The 27,675-nt window shown below is 37.3% G+C and overlaps 1 pseudogene; it reads left to right on the plus strand.

The window, feature by feature from the left end:
- The first annotated feature begins 3,096 nt into the window (after window positions 1-3,096).
- LOC149242695 (phytochrome-like) lies at window positions 3,097-26,188 on the plus strand (annotated as a pseudogene).
- Window positions 26,189-27,675: the final 1,487 nt, after the last annotated feature.

Consider the following 27,675-nt stretch of genomic DNA (forward strand, 5'->3'; position numbering starts at 1 on the left):
AAAGGAAAAACCCTGCTAATTTGACTGTGATATCCAGCCTTAATGTAAGGCTCATAATGTTCTCTGTCCACATACTGCCCCTTATTCCACTATTCACCTACATTAGGGATGCATGTTGCTGCTGAAATGGTGGCAGGTGTCAAGGTGAAAGAGACACCAGCAAGGTTCACTTGGCCATTGTGGAGATGGATAACAAACAACCTAGCAAGCTCATGATGAAATTTTACCCTCTCTACCATTTCACAAAACTGATAACAAGACTGGTGTTTAAAGCTAGCTACAACAAGAGGGCAAGCAAGCAATTCTGTAAGAGTGGTGGGCTCCTCCCGGATGATCTTTCCCCCTTTGTGTGGCTTTCTTGGCACATGAGCTTCTCTGGAAGAATCACTCAGATTTTCCTCTTCCCTCTCATAATCTGAATCTGTCCCCATGCTCTTGGTAATATGATGGGTGATGAAATTTGAAGTGAAGGCAGATGAATATGAAGAGATTTTAAAATATGAAGTAAGCAGTGTGTATGAGGAAGTGAATGCTTGGGGGAATAGGAATTTGGGTTTCTTTTGGGAAATGAGGGGATTGAATGATGTTGTGGAATAAGGGTTTGATAGTGAAGTGGATGTAGTGAAAATGTAGGATGTGGGAGTTAGGGTTTGGGAATAGGGTATAGGGCTATGGTTTGTTAAGGAGAGTGGGGTTTTAGGGAGTGGATTTTGATGACAGAGGGAGAGGGAATGGGATTTTGAAAATTCAATACGAATGGAGTAAGAAAGAAGAGCAAATGACCTTTGATAACTTGTAAGAGATGATTTAGCAATTGGTTAGGGTTTGTGTTTACCATTTAGCTAGGGTTTGCTCTAAAGGAAGCCAAACACACTCAAGCAACCAAGCATAACTCTTCTTAGCATGGAGAGGTGATATACTTACTTGGAATAGGCATCGATTGTTTTTCTAGGAAGTTTGGAAGTGATTTGAAGCGATTATGGCTTCTCTAACAGGTGCGCAGCGCTAAGGAACAAGTGTGCAACGCACTTTTAATGCGCAGCGCCAGACCAAAGTTGAATTGTAAAATTGCAATAGGTGCACAACACCGATTTAATGCGCAACGCCAAGGAACAGGTGCGCAGCGCCAGGAAGATGCTTCGATTTTTCTCCTGTTTTGCCTTCTTTACTCAAAATCACAATTTTCTCCCTTTGGCTCTGTTAATTCAACAATGAAGACATGAAACACATGAATTGGATTTTATATCCCTTCTCCTTTGATTTTTAATTAACCAAAACCCACTTTTCTAATGTTTGTCATCTTTTTCAAAATGCTCTATTTCACTTACATCTGACTTTTGCCTTTTTGCAGGTGGACTTATTACATTGACTTTTTGCAGTGGCAGGAGTTGACTTTGTCACCAGGTCACCAGGAAAAATTTAATTACATATTAGGAAAATAAAATTACATTAAATTACATCAGTGATTCTTTAATTGCAAATGCTCAATTTCACCTCAAAACAGAGTTTTGAGGTAAAAGAGCTTTATTTAGCATAACAGAAGTAAACTTATGACTCTATGAACCTTTTTATCTTCCTCATGTGCCTGCAGACCTTTTTATTCAATTAGGATGACCATGATGACAAACCCTAAGACCTAATGAAACTAAACCCTAAAACTAGTTTTTATAAATGAAATGAAATAGGATGACAATAAATGACTAAAAAAAAAGTGTAAACAGGTCATTAGGTGAATGTCATGAGGGAAATTGACATGAAACCACTACCATCAGTTGATCCATGACCTAATGGAATGCAGCTGATCGAATGAGACACCTAATATGCATGCAAAAGAGAAATTTGATCACCGATGGAAGTGTGAAGACATTGACACTAACATAATCAAAATGGTATGTCTCTAAAATTCATTATCAAATCGAGATAAAGCTTCTCAAAATACCAATTCATTAACAATAATGAATATCTTTGTTCTTGTCTAGTTCTATTCTTTTTTTCTTCTTTTGTTTGGAGTGCCAAGATCAATGGATGTCAGGATCCTGAGTTGAAATCACCGCCCCAAGGCAAGTCGAGTGCCCAATCGGGAACCCTTGAGACCCCTTGATGAGTTGAGGTCATGTGACAAAATCGCACCAAGGCGACAGGCGTGGAGTGTGGGAGTGTTACATCAATGGGAAAGTGTGCATCTCAGGCGGAGGGAGAATTGGGGATGCAATACAGTCATCGTTGGTCATTACGTTGACAAAACTCAATGGCGCCCTTGTTCAAGCTATAAATAACTGTTATATTTTGAAATTCTTAATTGAATTTTTACTATAAAAAAACATGTATAGTAAAAATATGTTCATTTACTTAATAATATGTTGGCATGACTTGTTGGTTAATGTTGATATCGTATTGTTGTATGATTTATGTTCAAGTTTATGTTTTCCACACATAACACAACATATAATAAATAAGAAGTTGTAACTAAGTTAAAGAAGAGTGGAGGTGTATTACAAAAACTAAGTAATAGTTAGTTGTTTATAACACTGTGATGAACCTTGTCGATGTTGCACACCCACAATGGTGCGATCGTTGTAGGGTCGTGACTGATGGTATCAGAGCTAGTGAAGGTGCATATGTCATGAAGTGTAATGAAAAAAAGGTATGTATGCATACTAGTGTCCTTGAGGGAAAGGATGACTAGTTGCATAGTTTAGGTTTCATTGACTTGGAGATCCATGGGAGGGTTGTCCAAGATTTTGTGGACACAAGCGCCACGCATAATTTTATGAAGAGAGGTTGGGTGAAATAATTTGGGCTACAAATCACCCCAAGCAAGTGGAGGTCAAGGCAGTGAACTTGAGGGCTAGAATGTCGAGATTGGAAAGTGATGTGTCAGTTTAAATTGCATATTGGAAAGGTTGTTTAGACTTCATGGTGATGGAGATGAACAACTTTGACATGATATTGGGGCAAGACATTTTGAAGGGTAACAAAGATTTTGTGATACAATTTTTCGATGAGATACTTTTGATTGGTGGCTCACAGACTTGGACTTTTCCTACCCATTGACAAAGGAGCGAGGTAAAGGTACAACACGTTTTTTCACTAAGTATGAGTAGGCAAATGCATAGATCGGATGTTGAGACATATGCGACTGCCATTATAGAGATTGGGGAAGATGATGGGATGGGGACGCCTATTCCAACTGAGATTTCAGATTTATTGGTAAGATATGCAGATCTAATGCCTGAGTAATTGTCAAAAGTACTTCCTCCAAGACGTGAACTTGACCATCACATTGAGCTAGAGTTGGGGAAGCAACAACCAAAAAAATATCCTTATCATTTGTCTAGGTCGGAGTTGGAAGACTTGAAGCACCAATTGAAAGAGTTGGCTGATGCAGGGTTTTTACGTTCTTCACAGTCCCTGTATGGTGCTCCAGTATTGTTTCAAAAGAAGGACATGACTAAGTTGTAGATGTATTGTGACTATCGTGTTTTGAACAAGCAGACAGTCAAGAACAAATATCGCCTTCCACTTACAGTAGATTATTTTGATAAGCTTGTGAAAGCACACATGTTTTTGAAGCTTGACTTGAGGCATGGATATTATCAAGTATGGATAGAAGAGGGTGATGAGAAGAATAAAATGATAGTGATGAGGCATGGAAGCTTTGGGTTCCTTGTCATGCCATTTGGACCATGTAATTATCCTACGACAATATGTACTTTGATGAACGATTTCTTGTGCCCATACTTGGATTCATTTGTGGTGGTGTACCTAGATGACACTGTGGTTTACAACGACAACATGGAGGATCATAAGAGGCACTTGGTGTTGGTATTCAAGGCACTGAGAAAGAATCAATTATTATTGAAGAAGTCAAAGTGTCTGTTTTCCCAATCTGAGATTTCGTTCCTTAGACACTTGATAGGCCAAGGATGCATACATATGGATCCAGACAAAGTTTGTGTGATAGAGGATTGGGAGGAATTTAATAATGTCCATGATGTGAGAGTTTTCTTGGGGATGGAAAACTACCAAAAAAGGTTTGTAGAGGGTTTTTCCAAGATAATTTCACCATTGACAAACTTGTTGAAGAAAGACAAGTGATGGAATTGGACCGAAAGATCTTGTGAAGCCTTTGAAGAATTAAAGAAAAGGATGGTTACAACGTTGATACTTAAGTTTCCCGACTTTGAGCGACCGTTTGAAGTGCACACGAATGATTTTGATTTTGCGATTGGGGGAGTGCTCATGCAAGATGGAAATCTAGTGGCATATGAGAGTTGAAAAATGCAGGAAACAGAGTGATGATATCATGTTCATGAGAAGGAGATGACTGCGATCATCCACTATTTACAGGTATGGTGAGACTATTTGATTTGGAATCCCTAGGTTGTCAAGACTGACAATGTCACAGTTAGTTACTTTACATATCAACCAAAGTTATCAACAAAGCAGGCTCATTGGCAAGACTTCTCGGTAGAATTTGACATGACAATTGAGTATAGGTCAAGTAGACTCGATGTTGTAGAAAATTCCCTCAGCAGGAAGGCACAGTAGGTTGCGATTGGGGAGGAAGAAGACCGTGTTGAACCAAGTGAGATTCAAGTTCATATGAGTGAGGAGTTTCAAAGTAGACTTCATGTAAGTCTAGATGCAGATACTCAAATGAAAAGTATCATGAAGCAGTTAAAGGAAGGAAATATGAGAAAGTTCTTTGTACAAGATGAAATCTTGTTCTATGGTGACTGTATCTATACTTTGAATTCATTAGGACTTAGGAGGTACCTCTTAAAGGAGTGCCACGATTATCCTTGGTCTGGCCACCTAGGACAATGTCACACTTTGGAACTATTGGAGAGAGGATACTTTTGGGAAAATATGAGAGAGGATGTAGAGGAGTATGTACAGACTTGCATCATTTGTCAATAGGACAAGTCAGACACTAGAAGATAGGGAGGGTTGTTGCAGCCTTTTCCAATTTCGAAGAGACCTTGGATGAGTGTTTTTATGGACTTCATTACTTAGTTGCCACATGTACAGGGGTATAATGAGATCATGGTCGTTGCTGATCATTTTTCCAAGTATGTCATCTTCATTCTAATGAAGATATCATGTGGAGCAGAGAAGACAACTAATTTGTTCTTCAAAAATGTTGTGAAGTATTGGGGAATGCCGTTGAGTATTGTGTCTGACAGAGATACGAGGTTCACAGGTAAGTTTTGGACCATGTTGTTCAAGTTTATTGGGATGGAGTTGTTGCATAGTTCGAGTTACCATCCACAGACAGATGAGAAGAACAAACACATTAAATCTTTGTTGGAGGACTACTTGAGGCACTATGTGAGGGATTATTATAAAAAATGGCGTGAGTTGTTGGATAGAGCGCAATTCAACTACAATTTGCAGAAGAGTTCAATGACGGGGGATAAAAGGGAAGTTTTAACATATCGAGATCAACATTAAAAAAACGATTGGTTTAGATTGGGCGAATACCTGGTCTATTTCGAAATAAAAGTGTCCAGTTAATCTGAAAAAAGGTTATATTAAATGAAATTAATGAAACTTTTTATCCAAAGAATGGACCAAGATCTCTTACCAAGTGTTATTCATTTCATTGAGTCAAATATCAAATTTTGGATTCGATTCGATTGGATTTAAACCACGAGGAATATAGCAACAATTTACGGATGGATATTCATTATCAATAATGATATTTCAAGAATAAATAGAGGTAAAATTACCAACTAATATTCAATCAACAAAAAAAATACAAGATTTTGAAATTCGTCCTATTTGAAACATCTCAATGTCCCAAGCATATATGTTTCACAAGATATGGCAGATAAGGGCAATGGACAGGTCATATTCAAAGTAATTTTTTAAATATCGAGCCCAAACATCATATCCCTTGATCAAGAAGAATATCAAATAATTTTTAGATATACAAAGAATATTGGATCACAAAAAACCACAAGATCTGAAAGAGAATGACTGGAAACAATGGTTGAGATGTTTTGACCGATACAATTTATCCCCACAAGTATGGTATAGGATAAACCCAAAGAAATGGAGAAATAGAGTAAATAAGCAATGTACGTGCTATGAAGAACGATTCGTTCCTTATGAACAACAAGAAGATTCTATAGTCTATTTGAGTTGGTTAATGGACGTATGTTTGTCACACCGCACACAATGTTACCACAAGGATATGTGAAGAGTCCACACGTGAAGAGATTCTTGATAGCATAGGAAGAGTCCTTGGAGTTGGCAAGAGTGTAATTGATGTATGCAACAAACATAATGAAGAGATGCACAGATAAGGATAGGCGGGATGCACACTTTGAAGTTGGAGATATGGTTTCTCTAAGGATGACAAAAGATCAGTTTCCACCACCGAAGGGGACAACGAAGTATTTAACAATGAAGTTCGAAGGTTTGTTCAAAATGAAGTGAAGGATTGGAGAGGTCTCTTATGAACTTGAGCTATCGAACCATATGTGTTCCAAGCATCATGTGTTCCATGTAAATAAACTAAATAAAGGCAGACTTGATGCAGATGATCCTGAGAGAGCAACACAACCGAGAGGTCCAACCTTGATCGTAAACTAATCAGATTTAGTTTTGGAGATGATTTTGGACCTCAAGACTACTGGAGTTAGGATCAACATGAAGAGAGAGTACTTTGTGCTATGGAAGAATGCCCCAGAGGAAAGTGGCTGGGAAATAGAGGATTTGACGTGGAGATGGAAGAAGGGGATTGGTGAGTTTGAGGCAAAGTTAACTCGAATAGTAAGATTGTCGAGGACAAAAATGACTTGAGGTGGGGGAGGATATTAAGACCTTGAGTTGGCATTTTTGCCCTAAGGTGAGTCGAGCACCCAACTGGGTGCCCTTGAGACCCTTTGACGATTTTAGGTCATGTCGGCTCAAGTCACACTAAGGCGACGAGCATGGAGTATAGGCACGTTACTTGGGTGGGCGAGCACGCAAATCGAGTGGAGGGTGAGTTGGAGAAGAAATATGGTCGGCTCATCCATCATCGCGTCAACATGACTCGACGACACCTGCGCCCAAATTAAGGTGGGGCACCCAGGAACCATGTGGGGCGTTTTTTGGCATACACGGAAAAGCGGTGGGCGTGCGACCACAAATCTAATTTGAAACATCCACTCGATATGTTGCGAGGGTACTGACCCATGGCCAGGGTACCCCAACGAAGAGGCAAGATGGATATAAATATATGCTAATGCATGGAGCCAAAGCATCATTGCAAGGAATATCACAAGACAAGTTCGTAGGGCAAAGGTTTTTGATATCACAAAGTGTTCTGAGGTAGTGAGTGGGAAAGAAACAAAATATAGGAGTGCACATGGGCATGCTCCTGCCCAGGGCAGGAAAGGCGGTCTATGATTTTTTTTTGAGATTTCTATGTTGGGAAAGCCGAGGAGCACCCTCGTTCAGGATGGAAAGAACCGTTGTACTATGAAATTATAAATGGAGTGTTGCGACCCTATTGGGCCAGCCTCCCATTTGATGTAAAAAAACCAATATAATAAAAAGATGTTCATTTACTTGATATTCTACTGAGACAACTTGTTGGTTAATGTTGATATCACATTTCTACATGATTTATGTTCAAGTTTATGTTTTCCACACATAACACCTAACATATAATAAAGAATAATTTGTAACTAAGTTAAAGAAGAGTGTAGGTGTAGTCCAAAAGCTAAGTAATCATTAGTTTTTTATAACACTGCGATGAACCTTGATAGTGTCGCATGCCCACAGTGGTGCAATCATCGTAAGGTTGTGGCAATGCCCAACAAAGCACCAAATCCGCTCCATCTCAAATTCTAATGGAATACCACACTCTATTTATTTAAATATATTAAGTCTGTATATATTTATTAATTATATGATGTGAAATATGAATCATTATCATTTAAAATTAATTTTAAAATAATATGTAAATTATGATATTTATTTAGGAAAAAATTGTTTATAATTTTATTATAACCACTCTATATCCATCTTAACTCCAGATGTACCAAGTGTCGAGAGGGATATAGGTTGGTTTAATCCCCCCCTTTAAATAGGCTATGTTCCACATGCATACCATTTTTCAATACCATTGGTAATTTTTATTTTATTTTTATATGGTTATTTTTATTTTTATTTTATTTTGACTGAGTCAAAAAGTTCATCGTGTTGAGAAATCTAGGGCATAGAAATTATGTGATTTCTCTTCTAATGATAACTACTTGTGAATGATTTTTAGATTAGGATCTTCTCTTTACTTAGATTATTATAATTTTCTTCTTCATCAAACAACTACCAATACATAAAAAATAAAGAGACAAGAGACACATAATGTAGGTGATCATCTAGGGCCAAAACCTCTCTAACTTGAGAGGAAAAACCAAACAAATTCTTCTTCTTATAGAGACTTTAATTGATGAATACCAAGACCAATACCCTTGAGCTATTTAACCTCTCCAAGGCCAAGTCACAAGACCTATTTAGTTTAACCTCTTCTTTTTGGAGCCAACAATGGTCAAATTGCTTGCTTCTCCCTCCTTCTCAACTATCCTTTAGATCTCAACTTCTTGGATTAGACCTGCAATCCTCATCCTCTTTAGAAACCCTAGTTGTAGCATGTGTGATGGATGTTGATCAAATTTTTCACCTTGTTACCACTTCACTTGGATGGAAAGACTTCCTTTTACACTTCAGCTTGATGAATGTAATGTATTATCCTTTGATTCAACTTCTAGAGTGACCTTACTAATCTCGAACCTTCTGTTTTAGTAGACAACACTAGACTCTCGCATGTGTGGAGGTGACAACCCAAAAATAGATCTAAAATAATCTCGGTGATGGTTCTCCTTCCTTCGCTTGACTATAGGATTTTTCCCTTGCAAACTTCACACTTATTTTCTTCCTTTTATCCATGACCAAAATTTTGTCACTAGAATGAAGGTAGAGTTGCCAATTTGTAGTGGTTTTCCCATAAAGAATAAGCTGACTTGAACTGGTGCCTAGACCGACATGCCTTTTCTAGAAGAATCCTTAGGCCGACATACCTTTTCTAGAAGAATCCTTAGGCTGGCATGCCTTTTCTAGAATCATCCTTAGGCCGACTTCAAGGAGTATTTGTGACAAGGTCTTGGAGGGTATATGACACAAATAAATTATCTTTTACAAATTTTATATTACCCAAATGGGTCTTCAACTCTTGAAATTAACTCAATATACTTTATGACTTGATGACCAAACCTAATAGCTCACAATGGGAGATTTAAATATAAATAAAATTCCTTGCTCATGAAACCCATGACACAAGAATTACAAAAATAAATTTATTTTCTTCTTTCATTCAATTACATAAAATAATAATTACACATGTCATTATGAAGACTGAACCTAGTTACACTTTTCAACACTCCCTCTTAACTAGGGAGGTATTCATAATCCATACAAGGTACTTGGACATTCTCAATCTGAAGAATCATCTTAAGAAGAGTCAGATTAATAACCCATTTGTATAGCATCATATCAACATGCATTTTTATATAGCAAGGCCTTGACTAACAACTCTATCTCTCCACAAGATCATAGCACAATGTTGTCTAGACCAATGATGTATAGACACCCTCATCATTGTCTCTGTCAGAACATACCCTGCCCAGGTTCTCTTAAAGTATGTTCCACTAGGAATATTCTTATCTTATATTCACAGTCCTCAAAGAATATCAGTCCTCTACGACTAGTCTTATATTGTATTCCCTAACTCATCCTCAATGAGCATCAAATGCCAAATGTTTTTCTGATCCTCATTTTTGTCTTCCCAAGTGAAGACAAGAATGATGTGTCTATATCTCCCTATCAACCTGGGGAGGACATATCTATTCCAATGAATTAATGTACTCATTCCTACAGAAGGAATGTACCTAAGCTCTCTCTTGGCTTAGGAATTTGATTCCAATTTTCTACCAAGTTGGAAACTTGTTTCCAGACTCCCTCTTAATTAGGGACCTACAACAACTCTTTAGGTGGAGATTATGGGACAACCAGCTACTTGAAGAACTCCTCCTCGTGATTTCATGAGCCTCTTTTCTTTATTCATAAGTCTTCATGTTTTGGGACTTATTTGTAGGTCATAAACCATCCATCAACTTTATCCATGAGTCGATCATGTCACTACTCCTTTCATCGGAAAAGTGATCCATCAATTCCTATCTCACCTTCCTTCATGCCATGTTGCCTTCTTCATCCCATGATTCCTTAAGTATCTTGTTGGAAGAATCACCGCACCTCTAAAGAATCGGTAATTTCCACCCTGGGGATCCTAGTTCCTCGCTTGTAATGTTTACCAACACCTGCGGGTTTTGGTGTAACGGTAAACCTCCACATGGTATCAGAGCTTGGACCCAGGTTCGATTCCCCCAAGTTGCGTTTGAGGGGGGGTGTTGGAAGAATCACCGCACCTCTAAAGAATCGGTAATTTCCACCCTGGGGATCCTAGTTCCTGGCTTGTAATGTTTACCAACACCTGCAGGTTTTGGTGTAACGTCAAACCTACACATATCTTTCATCCTACTACATGGACCTCAGTAGTGGAATATATTCATGGCTCCTCCCTTGGCATCCCTACATAAGCCCATCCATATATCATTCAAAAATAAGAAATGAATATTAGATCAAAATTACCTCTGTGATGGTATTTCATTATGGCATCTTCTAGCTCGCATCAATATCCTACATACACATTAACAATCTCCAAAAGATATATATTTTCAGGGGTCTCTTTCTTTTTCAGACTTCATCATAATCTTCATATATTTCATGGGGATATCCTAGTCAAATCTTTCAATCCTTGGATGTTGATTTCCTTTTTCATAGTTTCATATTCCACGATCTCTTCCTTTCTTTCTTCACATATTTCCTTCCAGGAAATTCCAGTCATAGTTCCTCCAATTTTGTCAACAACCTCATATTTCATATGCATATATATTATGTTGATTTCATTTAGACAATGTGTGACCCATGCCTTCCTGCATCTTTTCAAAGGTGGAGATCCTTTCTTTTGACCATCCTCTCGAGATAGAGCATGTTACCTGCAACCATATGACATGACTATATAATATCGAATACAAGCATGCATAACTCATTTTCCTTTAGGTCATATAGACTTCTTCAACAAATTTTGTGATTGAAAGAACTTCAATCCCTTGATGTGCTTCACCTCTTTTGTCATCATACCATCATCCCATGAATTCCACAAGTTGGAATTCTTGATGAAACACTTGCTTCCTTTTAATTGGTGAACCTTCCAACGAAGATTCCAATAAATAATATTAAGTATCCTCATCCAGCAAATGCTTCCTTTTGACCGATGTATGGTGAGCTTTGTAATAGATAATTTTTTTCTTTTTCCCATAAGTACCACTTATGCTTCTAATGAGGTTACAAAGAGCTATATCCTTCCATAGGAAATTTCCATAGTATTATATTTAAGCTATTTTCCTCTATGATCACGTGCTCTCGCTTTTAATGCTTCTTTTATGCCATGATGCATCCTATCATTTTCTTTAGTGATTCATGATATCCATATCTTACAATAGAAAACTTGAAAACAAGAACTTGGAAAGAAATAGGTGAGGAAGACTATCTCAATCATAGTAGATATCTCTTACTTCCTCTTTCTTGGACTTCTTCTTTTCAAATTCCTCCACTTCTTCGATGATATGGGATTCTTCTCTACCTCTTTTTTTATTGTCCTTTTTGAGCTTCAGACAATCTCTTTTGTAATGCCCATATTCTTGACATCCATAGCATTACAACTTAGCCAGGTTCTTCTTCTATTTCTGAGGACCAAATTTCCCAGACTTTCCCCTTTTCTTTGCCATAGCAACATATGCTTGATTTTTCTCACTAGATCCTACATCAATTTTTTCCTTTAGTCTAGTTTCTTCAATCTTACATAGTGATTATAGATCCTGGAATGGAGTTGTTTTTTTCCCATGAATACTTGAAGTAAACTTACCCCACTCCTCTGGTAGTGCATTGAGTACGACTGTGGTCATCTCCTTGTCAGACATTATTTCTCCTAGATCTTGAAGTATCTTCTTTCGATATCCTTAGCTTGTAGATTTCTTTCCTTTGAGAGATAACTTCTCCTGCAGTGCTTACAGAAAACAACTCTACCACTTTGTCATATATTTCTTTTGAGGTGTCAAGTTTAGATACATATGGAATGAAGGGATCCTTGATGGATTCTATGAGAATCCTTTGAGCCCTCACTTCCCCTTTCATAAACTTTCCAAGTGATTGAGTATCTTATTTCGCTGGTTTGGTGATAGTCCTTTGACATGATCCATAACCTCATTTTTAATGTGATTCAGATATGTCCTCTTTTTCCATGCAATATTGTTTGAATCCCCAATCAATTTGTTGCTTTCCTTGCAAAAAAAACATTTTTATAGATTCAGACATAAATATACTTACTTGAGAATATGCTTCTTCCACTTGCTGCCTCCTTGAATTTGATGAAAATATAAATGACAGAGAACATCTTCTTGATGAACATAGATCTCTTCAATAGTGATCCTTGACTCCACAAATAAGGATATCACTATAGATCCTTTGATTGTGTTGTTCTTGTTGATAATAATGAGTTCTTGATGATGTCTTGATGCTTGTAGGATGATCTTCTTCAATGGTAGGGTCCTTTCTTTAATGAGAGGAAATTTCCTTAGAAATTTTGAATATGATGACAATGTCCTTGATTTTGCTTCTCTAGGATGAATAGTCTTCAAGAAACTTTGGTTTGTAAATCCCTTCAACTTGAGTAGGGCCTTTGTGGTCTTTTGAGGATCCCAAGACTTCTTTTGGTGTATACATCTTCTTCGATCTAAGATTTTGATACTTATTTGTAGATATTGACTTCACTTTAATATCCTTCGAGATTTGATCCTTGAGTACTTGAGTGTCCCTTGATGAGATGCCCTTTCCTAGATTTTTCACCTTAGCTCTGATACCATGTTGAGAAATTTAAGGCATAGCAATTAGGTGATTTCTCTTCTAATGATAACTTCTTGTGAATGCTTTTTATATTAGGATCTTCTCTTTACTTAGATTATTATAGTGTTCTTCTTCATTAAACAACTATCAATGCATAAACAATAAAGAGACAACGGACACATAATGTAAGCGATCAACCAGGGCCTAAACCTCTCCAACTTGAGAGTAAAACCCAAACAAATTCTTCTTCTTATAGAGACTTAAATTGATGAATACCAAGATCAAGACCCTTAACCTATTTAACCTCTCCAATATCAAGTCACAAGACCTCTTTAGTTTAACCTCTTGTTTGTGGAGTCAACATTGGTTAAACTGCTTGCTTCTCCCTCCATCTCGGCTATCCTTTAGATCTTGACTTCTTGGATTAGACCTACAACCCTCGACCTCTTTAAAATCCTAGCTACAACACGTGTGATGGATGTTGATCAACATTTTCACCTTTTTACCACTTCGCTTGGATGGAAAGACTTCCTTCTACACTTTGGCTTGATGAGTGTCAGCAAAAATCACTAGATTCTTGCACGCGTGGAGGTGACATCCCAAAAACAGATATGGAATAATCTCGATGATGGTTCTCCTTCTTTCGGTTGACTATAGACTTCTTTCCTTGCAAACTTCACACTTATTTTCTGGTTTTTATCGTTGACCAAAATTATATCACTAGAATGAAGGTTGAGCTGCCTATTTATAGTGGTTTTGTCCATCAAGAATAAGCAAACTTGAATCGGTGCCTAGAACGACATGCCTTTTCAAGAATCATCCTTAGGCCAACTTCAAGCAGTGTTTGTGACAAGGTCTTGGAGGGTATATAACACAAATAAATTATCTTTTACAATGTGTATATTACCCAAATGGGTCTTCAACACTTGACATTTACTCAATAGACTTTATGACTTGATGTCCAAACCTAATAGCTCATAACCAGATCTTTAACTATAAAATAAAATTCCTTGCTCATGAAACCCATGAGACAAACATTACAAAAATAATTTTATTTTCTTCTTTTCATCAATTACATAAAATCATAATTACACATGTCATTATGAAGACCGAACCTAATTAAACTTTTCAACACACTGGACATTACATTACCTTACAACATCTCTACCATACTAGGATGGAGAGTGCCTCTCGGTGTAAAAATTAAATTACAATGTAATAAATTAAATCGAATCGATTTGTTATTTTTAAAAATTTATGATGTTTTTTAGCTTAGTGGATGTTATGCTTTACTATTATTATTATTTGTTGATCTAATGCTTCATTTTATTGACACTACAATATCTCTCCCATATCGAGTCGATATTTAAATGTTTACACTCATTTACAACTGCTATAACATTTCCCCATATTGAAGGAACATTTAAATACTTACACTCATTTACGAACACTATAACATCTCCCCCATGTTGGGTTGTAGATTACCTCGACGTAAAGTGATCACCTAACAAACCATTCAACAATGACTTATACGAACTTACAATTGCATTATGCAGACAAACTAACAATACAAGCAAAGGGATATCATTGTGGATACAAACCAACAATTCAATCCATTCACACATATTAATATAAAGGATCGATTAAGTATTAAAATTCATAGGTGTTGGAATTAATTATCGTTAGCACTGAAGGAAATAGTCAAAACCCCACAATTCCACAAAAATTAACCATAATAAATATAAAAACTTTGTAACAAAAAAACTCTAGTGTTGAATGCTTATGTGTGAGGCTCTCTCCTAGGATCCTCTAACTAAAAAACTAAATTTATCTAAATTTAAACACAATAAGATGGGAAATAACTTATTTATATCTAAACATTTATTTGATGATAATATACCATTAAAATTTATTTACCACAATTTAAATAAGTAAGAATTTCATTTCAATCATTTACATAAGTAATCAATAAACACAGGAATACCTATTCCAGTAGCCTAGTTCAGATGCTCCTGAGCTCCTAACTCTGTTGGGATGCTCCTCTTGACTACCCGACTGGATTTGCCTCCCAGCCAACTAGGAAGTATTTCCTAGCCCAGGGAACCTCCACAGGTTCCCTAGCCCTCTGAGCCCAAGTCCAACCAAATGTAGTGTGTCCAAGTTAAACAAACACTCTCCTTCTCTCCCTTCTCTTTTCTCCACCTTCCTCCCAAAACAAAATCCTCCAAAACCAAGACCAAGGACTCCCCCTCCTCCTCTCATCATCCTTGCCCTTTTATGCCTCTTCCTCCCATCCACCTCAACCACCTATCATTAACGTCATAACTACCCCCTCATCCTTTCATTTGACTTGTCTTACCATATCTTCTCCCAAGTAAATTTGAGAGGACATTTTGGGGATAATATATGGATATTTAATTTGGAAATTAGTTGGGGAAGACAATATATTCTCCCAAGTAAATTTGAGAGGACATTTTGAGGATAAGATATGGATATTTAATTTGGAATAATGGAAGGAGACCATTTCCTATCCAAAAATTAAATTTGAGAAGACAAGTTGGGAATTGAATAATAACAATAATAAAATTTATATCAGTAAATAAATTTACAGTTCAGAAATGTAGGTATGTCCCAATATTTCTTGATAATTATTAGTCAATATTTTCAGGTAATTTAAACATTAATAAAATTTTCATGATAAGATTAAGTAGGGCATTACATACACCCCTCCTTCAGAAAACTTCATCCTGAAGTTAGAGTGAAAAAGATACAAGGAGTTCGAAAGTAGTTTGACAAGAAGGCATAACAAAATAGAGAGATAGTTATAGTAGTAAAATTTGATAAGTCAGACAATGACACCACTTCTCATCAAGAGTCTCCAACTAATCTATATCCTCATATCCTTCCTAACCTACTTTCGTTCCCACCCTATCCATCCTCTTCTGTTATATACTGTGGCATCGGCTATACCAATCTAACCACTGATAAAACCAATATGGCGGAAGTGTTGACTATATCGACCTAACTTCCCCAACAACCAACTGGAAATCGTCATCACATGTCTAGGGGAGTGTGTCCATCACTGCCCTCCCATGATTCTAGGTTTGGAGGTTACATGGTGCGAAATACCTTCACCCCTCCTCACAACTAGGGTCAACACCCTAGTATGGACCAAACTACAGCGCTAGTTGGATACTTGTCATCGAATAATCCTGTCAGGTAGTCTTGTCACCTGCCATTTACATTTTACCCTTGTCATAAGAGTGCATATCAAGCAGATACAAAATTTAATAGAACAATGTACATCATACCTTTCCTCATTAGATGTCTTGACCTTCCCCAGTGGAAGAGTAGATCTTGGTTATCATATAGTTCTTTCCAATCCACGTGTTAGTTCTCATTCATGCATATATATAACAACATATATATATATATATATATATATATATATATATATATATATATATATTAAACATCATGTTATTAAGTCTAGTATCCACGTGTCAATTTTGTAGTTCATACTGGAAATAAATCTTACATTAGATAAATCATATCCACTTAAGTCATACATGAAACAACAATAACTCTAATAAGTCATATACTAGATAAATCATCACCAAGTAAGCCATACATTAGGTCATACATCAAGCATTTTCATCATCAATACCTAATCCATCTAATGATTTATATAAGTAGTTTCATATGTCCAACTAAATGCATCAATATTACATAGCATTCATAAATAAATAACATGGAACTGCAAAATAGAGCCTTAGCATATGTAGCTATCTAAGTCAAAATGGGCATCACAGATGCTCAAAAAGTGATGGGTAGTCACGACGTATAGTCTCTGCATCCTCCCAAGTAGCAGATCCTGGGCTATACTTGTCCCACTGGACCTTAATTTGGTCCACCATGCAACGTCTGAGCTGTCAAACCCTATGGTCCAATATGCGTAATGGTTCGACCACTATGGTTCCCATGTCTAAGACCTGCAATTCCCTCCAATATAGTTTGTGAGATTCATCAGAAGCATAATGTCATAAAATAGATACATGAAAAACATCATGAATTTTATGAAAATGGGGTGGCAGTGCAAGACGATAGACAATTGGTCCAATCTTCTCCTTGATCCTAAAAGTTCCTATGAATCGAGATGACAACTCCGTCCCTTTGCCAAACCGAATGGTGCTTTTGTTGGGTTGGATACGAATAAAAACTTGGTCCCCTACTTCATAACTGTGATCAATCCTATGTGAATCAACATAACTCTTCTGTCTATCTTGTGCTTCCTTTAACCTTTGTCGAATTTGTCTTACCTGTTCCTCCATTTCTTGAACTAATTCTGGCCCAACTATTACTCAGTCCTCCAAATTTTCCCAACTCAATGGCATCCTACATGGCCTTCCATATAAATCTTGATAAGGAGGCATCCTAATTGAACTGTGGTAACTGTTATTATAAGCAAACTCTACCAATGGTAAGTACCTTTCCCACTGAGTCTTATTATCCATGAAATACATTCTAAGCATGTCTTACATAACCTGAATTACTCTTTTAGTCTACCCATCTGTTTCTGGATGATATGCAGTGCTTAGGTTCAACTGAGTCCCTAGTACTTACTGCAAACTTATCCAAAACCTAGATGTAAATGGAGAGTCTCTATCATAAATGATCTTTATGGGTAACCCATTTAGTCGAATAACTTCACTTATAAAAACTCTTGCCACATTAGTAACATCGTAAGTGTCTCTTACTGGAATGAAATGGGCACTTTTGGTCAATTTATCAACTATAACTAGTATAACATTGTGCCTTTGTGACGTGAATGGAAAACCCACAAAAAAATCCATTGAAATTACCTCCCATTTAGACATAGGGATTTCATGTGGTTGTAGGAGTCATGCTGGATGGCGGTTATCAGCCTTCACTCGTTGACACTCAAGACATTTGGCGACAAACTATACTATGTCATGCTTCATGCCTGCCCAAAAGAAGAGTTTCTTTGTGTCTGCGTACATCTTCTACACTCCAAGATGTGCACAATAGAGTCATAGAAAATTTTAGGGGCGAATGTTAGCCCTTTGGCGAAATTAAGGGGTTTTAAATTTTTAGTGGGCGAATATTTTGTATCATAGTAAATTTTTACAAATCACCTCAAATAGCCCACCTTGTTTTAAGGGAGAGGGTAAAAAAGGTAAATTTAGCCCTTGAAATTAGGAGTTACAACCTTCCATTCGCCATTTTCAAGAATAGGTTTTATTTAAGTGAATCCATTCGCCCATTTTCAAGAATAGGTTTTATTTAAGTGAATCCTATGGGCCAAAGGCCCAAATACCATATTTATAAAAGAGGTATGGTAAATTAATAAAAATATAAATAAATGAGAGGTATGGTAAATAAATAAAACATTTTTTATATTTACTCCATAAGTCACCTTATATACATGCAAGGGTGTAAACAAATAAAAATATAAGTAAAGTGGAGGTATGGTAAATAAATAAAACGTCTTTTTATACTTACTCAAAAGGTATGGTAAATAAATAAAAATATAAATAAACTAGACGCATGGTAAATAAATAAAACCTCTTTTTATATTTAGTCCATAACCCTCGTTCTATTTATGAAGGCTCAAGAAAGAGGTTTTATTTAAGTGAATCCTATGGGCCAAATACCATATGTGTAAAAGAGGTATGGTAAATTAATAAAAATATAAATAAATGAGAGGTATGGTAAACAAATAAAACATTTTTTTATATTTACTCCATAAGTCACCTTATATTTACGAACACTCAAAAAATGTGTTATATTTAGGTGAAACCTATGGGCAAAATACTATGGGACAAATACCATGGACTAGATTGTTATTAATACCATGCAAAAAAACACTATTAACCCTAATATTAGTATTAATAAAAATAAAAATGGCACATGGTATTGACCCATGGTATTCACCAAAATGGCACATGGTATTGACCCATGGTATTCACCTGGAACGTAGCCTATTTAAATGGGGGAATTAAACCAGCATAGATCCATCTTTACTATGGATCTACTAACCCCCGAGAGGTATCAAATATCGTGATATGAAAACTAGCATAGAGTGAAAAAATATTTGATCCGATCAAAAGTAAAAATGGATGTTGCAATTTACTGTATGTTAAACATTTTAGCTTGGTTAAAATAAAAAATAAAATAAAAATCAACTATTAATTTTATTAATTTTTATAAATTACTAATAGTCATTTTTAAGATCCAGGTTTATGATAACCCATGGTAATGCCATGGTATTCATGTGAGCATAGACTATTTAAAGGGGAGATTCTATCATCTTAGATCCATCTTAATTCTGGGTCTACCAAGTGCTTAGAGGGATAAATAGATTTCATCCCCCTAAGAATGGTAGATGTGGAGTTAAGATGGATATAGGTTGGTTTTTATGATAATGAAGATATTAAATAGACTTAGGAAATTATATTGTAAAAACATCTTAAGGTGAATGGTTAAAGCATAGACATTGGACAAGTATATTTGTATACTTTTGTTTTAAACTGAAACAAATCGAGGGCTAAAAGGAATGGATTGATTGCACTAGTCATCCTTCTATACTTTTCCAACATATGCTGAAGTAAACATCTTGTAATTTGGGTAATTTTTCTAATTGCAAACAGGAACATACTTGTGTATTGGCAGGGTGGTTACGAGGTCCCTAGAAGTGATGAATTTGAATTTTTCTTGGTTTTATATATAGTATTATGTTTTTTCTCATGCTTTCTGTGAATGGCACGGGTGAATTTTATCCTACACCCAATAGGTTATCGATATGTAATTTCGGTAATTTTGATTTCAAAAGATATTTTAAAGAAATGCAATGATTTCATTTGTGTATTCAATAAACACAAGATTTTATAATTGAGTAAAATATTCACCATGCCTGGTGAGATATTCGCCAAAAAATTATATATACATATCATATTATTGATAAAATCGCCTTCCATTTTTCCTATATACCATGGAGATTTGCCCATTTATTATACATGTAAATTTAGGGGGGGTTCTTAAAATTTTCCGTGAATAGAGTGCTCTATGTGACTCTTCGAGGATGGTCCTTCTTATACCCCCTTCCTTAGGTATGTACATTCTCCCTTGAAATCTCAATAGTCCATCTAGTTCAAGGATATATCCCTCAAACTTTGGTTCTATCTACTTTCCACTCTTGAGTGTTGATATAACCTTTAGATACCAACTATCTTCAAAGAGTTTCTCCAACACACATTCCCTCAAATTTAACCTTAAGGATACTAGGGAGAAGGTTCGTGGCCTCCTACTTAGTGCATCAGCCACCACATTCTCCTTTCCCTTAATGTATGAGATCTCAAAATCATGCTCACTCATGAATTCGCTCCATCGCCTTTGTCTAGCATTCAAATCCCTTTGAGTGAAGGGGTTCTTCAGGCTTTGATGATCTGTTCTTAACTAAATCTTCTCCCAACGAGGGAGTGTCTCCACAGTTTCAAAGCTAACATCACTGCTGCTAACTCTAAGTCATGGGTAGCATAAAACTCTTCATGTTTCTTCAATTTCTATATGCGTAAGCTATTATTCCGCCTTCTTGCATCAATATTGCTCCCAATTCTTGCTTCGAAGCATCGGTGCAGACAGTGAAGTCTTTTTCCATGTCCAGTACTCGAAGGATTGGTGCACTAGTTAGTAACTTATTTAGTTCTATCAATGCAATGTCACATTCATATGCCCATTCATACTTGGCCCCATTTTGTTGTAATGTGATGATGGGTTTTGCATTCCTCAAAACCCTTCCACAAACCTGTGATAATACCCTGCTAGCCCCATAAAAGTATACACCTAATGAGCATTTTTTGGTGCTGGCCAATCCATTACAGCCTTTACCTTTTTCGGGTCAACTGAAATCCCTTCTCCTAAAATGATGTGCCCAAGGTAATGAAATTTCTTCTGAAAGAAGGAACATTTGACAATTTTCCATACAATTGATTTTCCCTTAAGCAAGTCAATACAACCCTTAGGTTCTTTTCATGCTCCTTTTCATTCTTGGAATACACAAGAATGTCGTCTCAAAAGACTTGCACAAATTGGTCCAAATACTTCCTAAACACCCCATTCATGAGGCTCATGAATACTATTGGTGCATTGGTCAAACCAAATGGAACAACTACGAACTCATAGTGCCAAAACTGAGTTTGAAATGCAGTTTTTGAGATGTCACCTTCCTTAATCCTCAATTGGTGGTATCCAAATCATAGATTGATCTTTGAGAAAATTGGTGCTCCCTTCATTTCATCAAAGAGGTAATCTATTCTAGGTATCGGGTACCTCTTTATTGTGGCTCTATTCAAGTCCCTATAATCTATGCATAGCCTTAAGGAACCATCCTTCTTCTTGACAAAAATCATTGGTGCACCCCAAGGTGAGATACTAGGTCTGATAAATCCCAAGTCTAAGAGCTCTTTTAACTACATCTAAAACTCACAAAGTTTTGGCAGTTTCAACCTATAGGGGGTCTTAGATATTGGTTCTGCACCAAGTTTTAGGTCGATTTTGAAATCAATCTCCCTTACAGGAGGTAATCTAGGCAATTCCTTAGGATAAACATCCTTTAATTTTGACAAAATTAGGTGTTGATCTAGGGAGGGTCCTTTTTGGTCAGTTACAACCTTGACCACATAGAGCTTGCAACCTTGTCAGAGACAACGCTTTACCTTTATCATGGATATGAATCGTAGTGACACTCCTCCCTTCATTCCACAAATCTCAATTGGCCTACCTTCATCATCTAAACAAATCACCTTCTTCTTGAAACAGTCTACCAAAGCTCGATGAGCTTCTAGCCAGTCCATTCCAATTATTACATCATACATCCCCAATGCTGTGACGTATGCCTTCAACTTAGTTATACACACCCCAAGGTTTATCTGACATTGGTCAACACTAGGTCCTACTGCTTGTTTTATCCCAGAAGTCATCTCAACTTACTTAAAGTCATCGTGCTCATAGGTTGCCAACCCACATTTTTCTAATGCAACTAGTGAAATGAAACTATCTGTAGCACATGAAGCAAACAAAATTTTAACTTTTACTTTGTTTATCATACCTGAGGTTTCTACCACGGCATATTGGTGATCAAATTGTTGGTTATCAATGGTTGCATAGATTCGATGGTGGCCACTTTCTCCCCCCATTGGTGCTTTTCCTTCTCTACGGTTGTTACTAGTTTGTAACTCAGGATAGTCACACTGGTAGTGAGGTCCCCCACATTCCCAACAAGTGATGCGTGGTAGACTTTTAACAGAATGTTGTGGAGTTCTCTGGAAAGAGTTCCTTCACTTGGGACCCCTGCCCCTACCTATTGCTCCTTGCGTATGACCTTGATTTTCACCTGCCCTTGAAGATGCAGGTGAAGCTGCAGTAGTAACCATTGAAATCCCCACTGTTGGTGCTCTGGGTACAACCCTGTTTCCATATGGCGGTGGCCTCAACCTTCCTCCCCTGGGGAAGGTACAAGGGGCCTTCCCCATAAACCTTAGTTGTTGTGGAAAAATGGTTTTGTTACCACCCTTTAATTCTAAGTGTTCTTCAACATAACGAGCATGTTACACAACTTCTGTAACGGAGGATGGTTTCCACATCCGCACCATTGCCCTAATATTAGGGTTCAATCCATAAATGAAACAATATTCTTGGCACTGGTTAGTATCCATGTAGGAGACATACTTGACCAATTCCATGAATCTAATCTCATATTCTTCTACCATACGATTTCCTTGTACCAAGGCATGGAAGGCTCCTACCTGTTGTTCTTGATAATATGTTGGTAGGTACTTTTTCATGAATCTCTCCTCAAATAACTCCCAAGTAACTTGTCCAAAGTGAGGTGTAGTTGACGCTCTAAGTTACCCCACCAATTGAGAGCACTATCTCTGAGTTGGAATATCGCTATTTTATCTTTTGAATTGGAAGTACAATCTCTTAGTGTGAAGAACCTTCTCATTTCCTCTAACCAGGCTTCTACATGTTCGCTGGCACGACCTCCAAAAAAAATGGGAGCTTAATCTTTTGGAGCTCCCTAGTAATGTCCTCGATTGGAGGTCCTCTATCGGAGTCTCTTGATACCTCGAGATTTCCTAACCCTGATGGAGGGTGCTCTACTTCCACTTCAATTATTTTATGCCCTTTTAAAGTCCCATTAATTGCTTATAGGGAACGCAAGATGAGAGCCAACTTTGGTGAAGGTAATGGGTTATTTGTAGGAGGTCCTTGTGATGACCTTCCTTGACCGTGATTTCTTCACATTCTCACCATTTTGAATTGTTCAAATATCTGTATGATATGCAAGACTCATTAATCCAACTTAGGACTTGTCCACTCTTAGCTGACTCACATACATGTGTATAACAATAGTCATAAGTTTTTTTTCTTTTATTATGCTCGTAAACAAGCATTATTAGTACTGAGAAGATTCCCAAGGATCTACCAAATACTCTCATGTGTGAGTTCTACAGAACTTACAATTTTTCTCTTGATACTTGCTAGGCACTGGTGCAATGTACTTTGTAGGTCACGCTCTAACACAAAATTGTTTTCTTTAGTGCCATAGTTATAATTTAATATTAAGCTAATTGATAACTTGGTTTAATATATTCAAATAATCAAGTTAATTACTAATGTGAATAATACCCTTTTTAGTCATGTCGTCCTTCTATGGCCATTAGTTGTTCCTTCCCAAGCTTTATATTATGTTTGAAATCATTTATGTCTATTTTATGAATCTTGGGATCTCATATAGGACATATACACAATTGGTCTCACCTCTTGAAGAGGCAGTGTCCTTGAAGCAAGGTTTCTAAGAAATTATCCATGAATGCATATATATATATTTTTTCAATAATTAGATTTAAAGAAGAAAAATAACATTGCTAAATAAATGTGAATTCTTATGAGCTTCATAGACAAAGTCTAAATATTGTGGGATGAAAAAATGCCATTTTTGTGATATTAATAGAATGGAGAATGGAAATTAATATCATTTATATACTTTTATTAGACCAAACACATAAATCTTAATTTCAAAATGTATTTAACATATAATTTTCATAACACAGTGCAAGGGTAATTACCCAGACACCAGTGGATATGAAGCTCCAGGCAAAAATTGAGGAGTCTATGCATTCGTTTGAATACACAAAATTGGTCGATATATCTGGAGAGAGAAGTAGCATTCTGTTTGAGACAATCAATGCATACCTTCAAGGGCTACTAAGGGGGACGTTGATTCAGCCATTTGGGTGTAGGCTTGCGGTGGAGGAGGAGAGCTTTGCAGTGGTGGGGTACAGTGAAAATGCCCCTGAGATGCTGGATGTTGTGAGTGGTGCCCATGCGGCGCCGAGCATCGGGGGGCAGCAGGAAGAGGGGGGTGGTAGTGGTAGTGTCGGGGGGCTTATGATAATTGGTATGGATGTTGGACACTTTTCAGGCCTGCAAGTACCGCTGCCCTGCAGAAAGCGGCCACCTTCGCGGACGTGCATCTTCTGAACCCACTATTTGTCCGTTGCAATAGCTCTGGTAAGCCCTTCTATGCCATTCTTAACAGAATAGATGCAGGGTTGGTCATAGACTTTGAGCCAATGACACCTCCTGATGTGCCTGTATCTGCCGTTGGTGCACTGCAGTCATACAAGTTGGTTGCTAAGGCCATTTCTCGCTTACAGTCTCTCCCTGGTGGAGATATTTGGTTGTTGTGTGACAATGTGGTGCAGGAGGTGTGGGAGCTTACTGGGTATCACCGTGTGATGGCATATCGATTTCACGAAGATGAACACGGTGAAGTAGTTGTAGAGGTGAGAAGACCTGATCTGGAGCCTTGTTTGGGTCTGCATTATCCTTCCACTGATATTTCCCAAGCTTCCAGGTTTTTATTCATGAAGAACAAAGTGAGAATGATTTGTGATTGTTGTGCCCCTCTTGTGAAGGTAATACAAGACAAACAGTTGTGTCGGCCTTTGAGCTTGTGTGGATCCGCACTGCGGGCACCTCATGGCTGCCATGTGAAGTTCCTGGCCAACATGGGTTCTATTGCATCTCTGGTGATGTCAGTGACGATAAATGAGAATGGAGATGACAGTGAAGGCAGTGGGCATCAACAACCGTAGAAAGGGAGGAAGCTTTGGGGCCTTGTAGTTTGCCATCACACAAGTCCACGGGTTATCCCTTTCCCTTTGAGGTATGTTTGTAAATTTCTGATGCAAGTTTTTGGCATTCAACTAAACAAAGAGGTTGAATTAGCCACTCAGTTGAGGGAGAAACATATCTTACATGTCCAAATTTTGCTTTGTGATATGCTTCTTCGTGATGCACCTATTAGGATCGTGTCTCAGACTCCCAACATTATGGACCTTGCAAATGTGATGGGGCTGCTTTATTATATGGGAAACACCTTTGGATTTTGGGGACCACTCCTACTAAGGCTCAGATATTGGATATTTCATATTGGCTCCTCGAGCATCACAGAGATTCCACTGGTTTGAGTACTGACAGTCTTGCAGAAGCAGGCTATCTAGGAGTTGTGTCACTAGGTGATGCAGTTTGTGGAATAGCCGCAGTCAGAATTACCTCCAAAGACTTCTTATTTTGGTTCAAGTCTCACACAATGAAAGAAATAAAATGGGGAGGTTCTTAACATGATCCCAATGATAAAGACAATGGCAGGAGAATGCACCCTCAGTCATCATTCAAATCATTCTTGGAAGTTTAAAAGGCGAAGTCTTCCTTGGGAGGATGTCGAGATGGGTGTCATCCATTCGTTGCAATTGATTCTCAGGGATTCCTTTCAAGATATTGATGATAGTGACAAGAAAACCATGATACATTCACAACTAAATGACTTGAGGCTTCAAGGAATAGATGAACTAAGTGCAGTGATAAATGAGATGGTAAGGTTAATTGAAACTGCAACTATGCCAATTTGGCAATCGATTCTAATGGACTCATAAATGGATGGAATACTAAAGCAACTAAACTCATAGGATTGTTGGCAAATGAAGTTATAGGGAGGCCTTTAATTAATCTTTTTCAGCATGACTCAGTTGAAACCGTGAAAAAAATGCTCTACTTGGCTTTGCAAGGAGGAGAAGGGGCCTGAATGTCTGTAGAACTTTACTCTAATGGATACACCATCTATGCAGAAAGACAACATTTCTGGGTCAAAATATACGCAGAACTATAGTAATGCAGCTGAGTCGAAGACTTTACAAAACACAATACCAAGAACAAGGCATAACGACACTACACAGGGGCCTAAATCTAGACAAATGTCATATTTTGAGGGAATAAATCTGCATATGGGCTGCCAAACTTTTGAGAATACGTTCTTTGTATCATGTTCTCTAAGCTAGGAATTACTTAAATAATACCAATGAACGCATTGAAAAGAACACATTACAAGAAAGATCAAATACATGCTCTAAAACCTGTTGTTGATGATGTTGCAGAGGCATCTGTGGCTGTTGTTGTTGGAAGAGCGAATTATGCATCAAGCTTGATGGTCCATGAGAAACAGGTGGTGTTGCTGAGCTTTGAAGATGTGGGTACTTGCCTTCCATTGAAGTGAAATGATAGAGATCACAACCCTAAAATCTCCTTACAGATGCAGTTAACCTTAGTACCTCTTCCTCGAGATGAATGAGACCGATTTTGGGCAGCAACACGGTATTTTATACCCAATGACAATGGAATATGTGCATACGTAGGTGCTTGGCCCTTTTATAGAAGGATGGATGTCAGAGTCAATGAAAGAAAAAAGGATATCTCATCTACTACAGATGATCACCTTAAATTTAGTAAACGACATTCATAATTTATGGATTTCTCCTGGATTTTGCAGAATTGATAACTATTGTTTTTCATGAGCTAGAAAGGAATATTTTTGTATTTTGCAGGTGATAATGCATATAGATATGTATGAAATATCATGCATGCAACAGATAAACAAACCAAGATATTCCCTTGTTGTAGCATGAGAATCTTATTCTTTATCAGACAAAGTCTTGTAAAGTTTCTGCTCTGCTTTCAATATAATAATAACTCAGGATTTCAATCTCGTTGTCTGTAGTAAAATACAAACAATATAAATGATTGTTTATGAGAACCCACCTACAAATCTTCATACATATAGAAAGTGTATAGCAAATAATAGGGATTTGTATCCCACATACGGATTCTTGTGGGTGTTAAATTCTGCACTTCAGATGGGTTTAGCAAATAACAGGGCTTTGTATCCCACATACGGATTTTTTTTGTGGGTGTTTAAGCTACATTGTATTACAGCATGAATCATGGGATCTTGGTTTAAAACTGGAGAATATTACAGATATTTCTCCGATATCGGATCCAATGTTAAATGACTGAATTGATATTGTGAAGGCATGCCTGCACCTCAAGGAATGCTCGAGGGAGTATAAAATGGTGTCTGCCTACGGAAATATTCGTTATATCCACCGAGACTTTATGAGTGACAGGGACACTCAGTTTCTAATTCTTTGGATGCGCCATGTGAGAAAATGAAGGACTACACCCTTGATAAGGAAGATTCAAGCAAAGTCAAATGGATCAAGTGGAAGATTGGGAAAG

This window comes from Pinus tabuliformis, chromosome 8, assembly GCF_031772625.1.
Source record: "Pinus tabuliformis cultivar Carrire ecotype Pingquan chromosome 8, CPIR1, whole genome shotgun sequence".
Lineage (NCBI taxonomy): Eukaryota > Viridiplantae > Streptophyta > Pinopsida > Pinales > Pinaceae > Pinus > Pinus tabuliformis.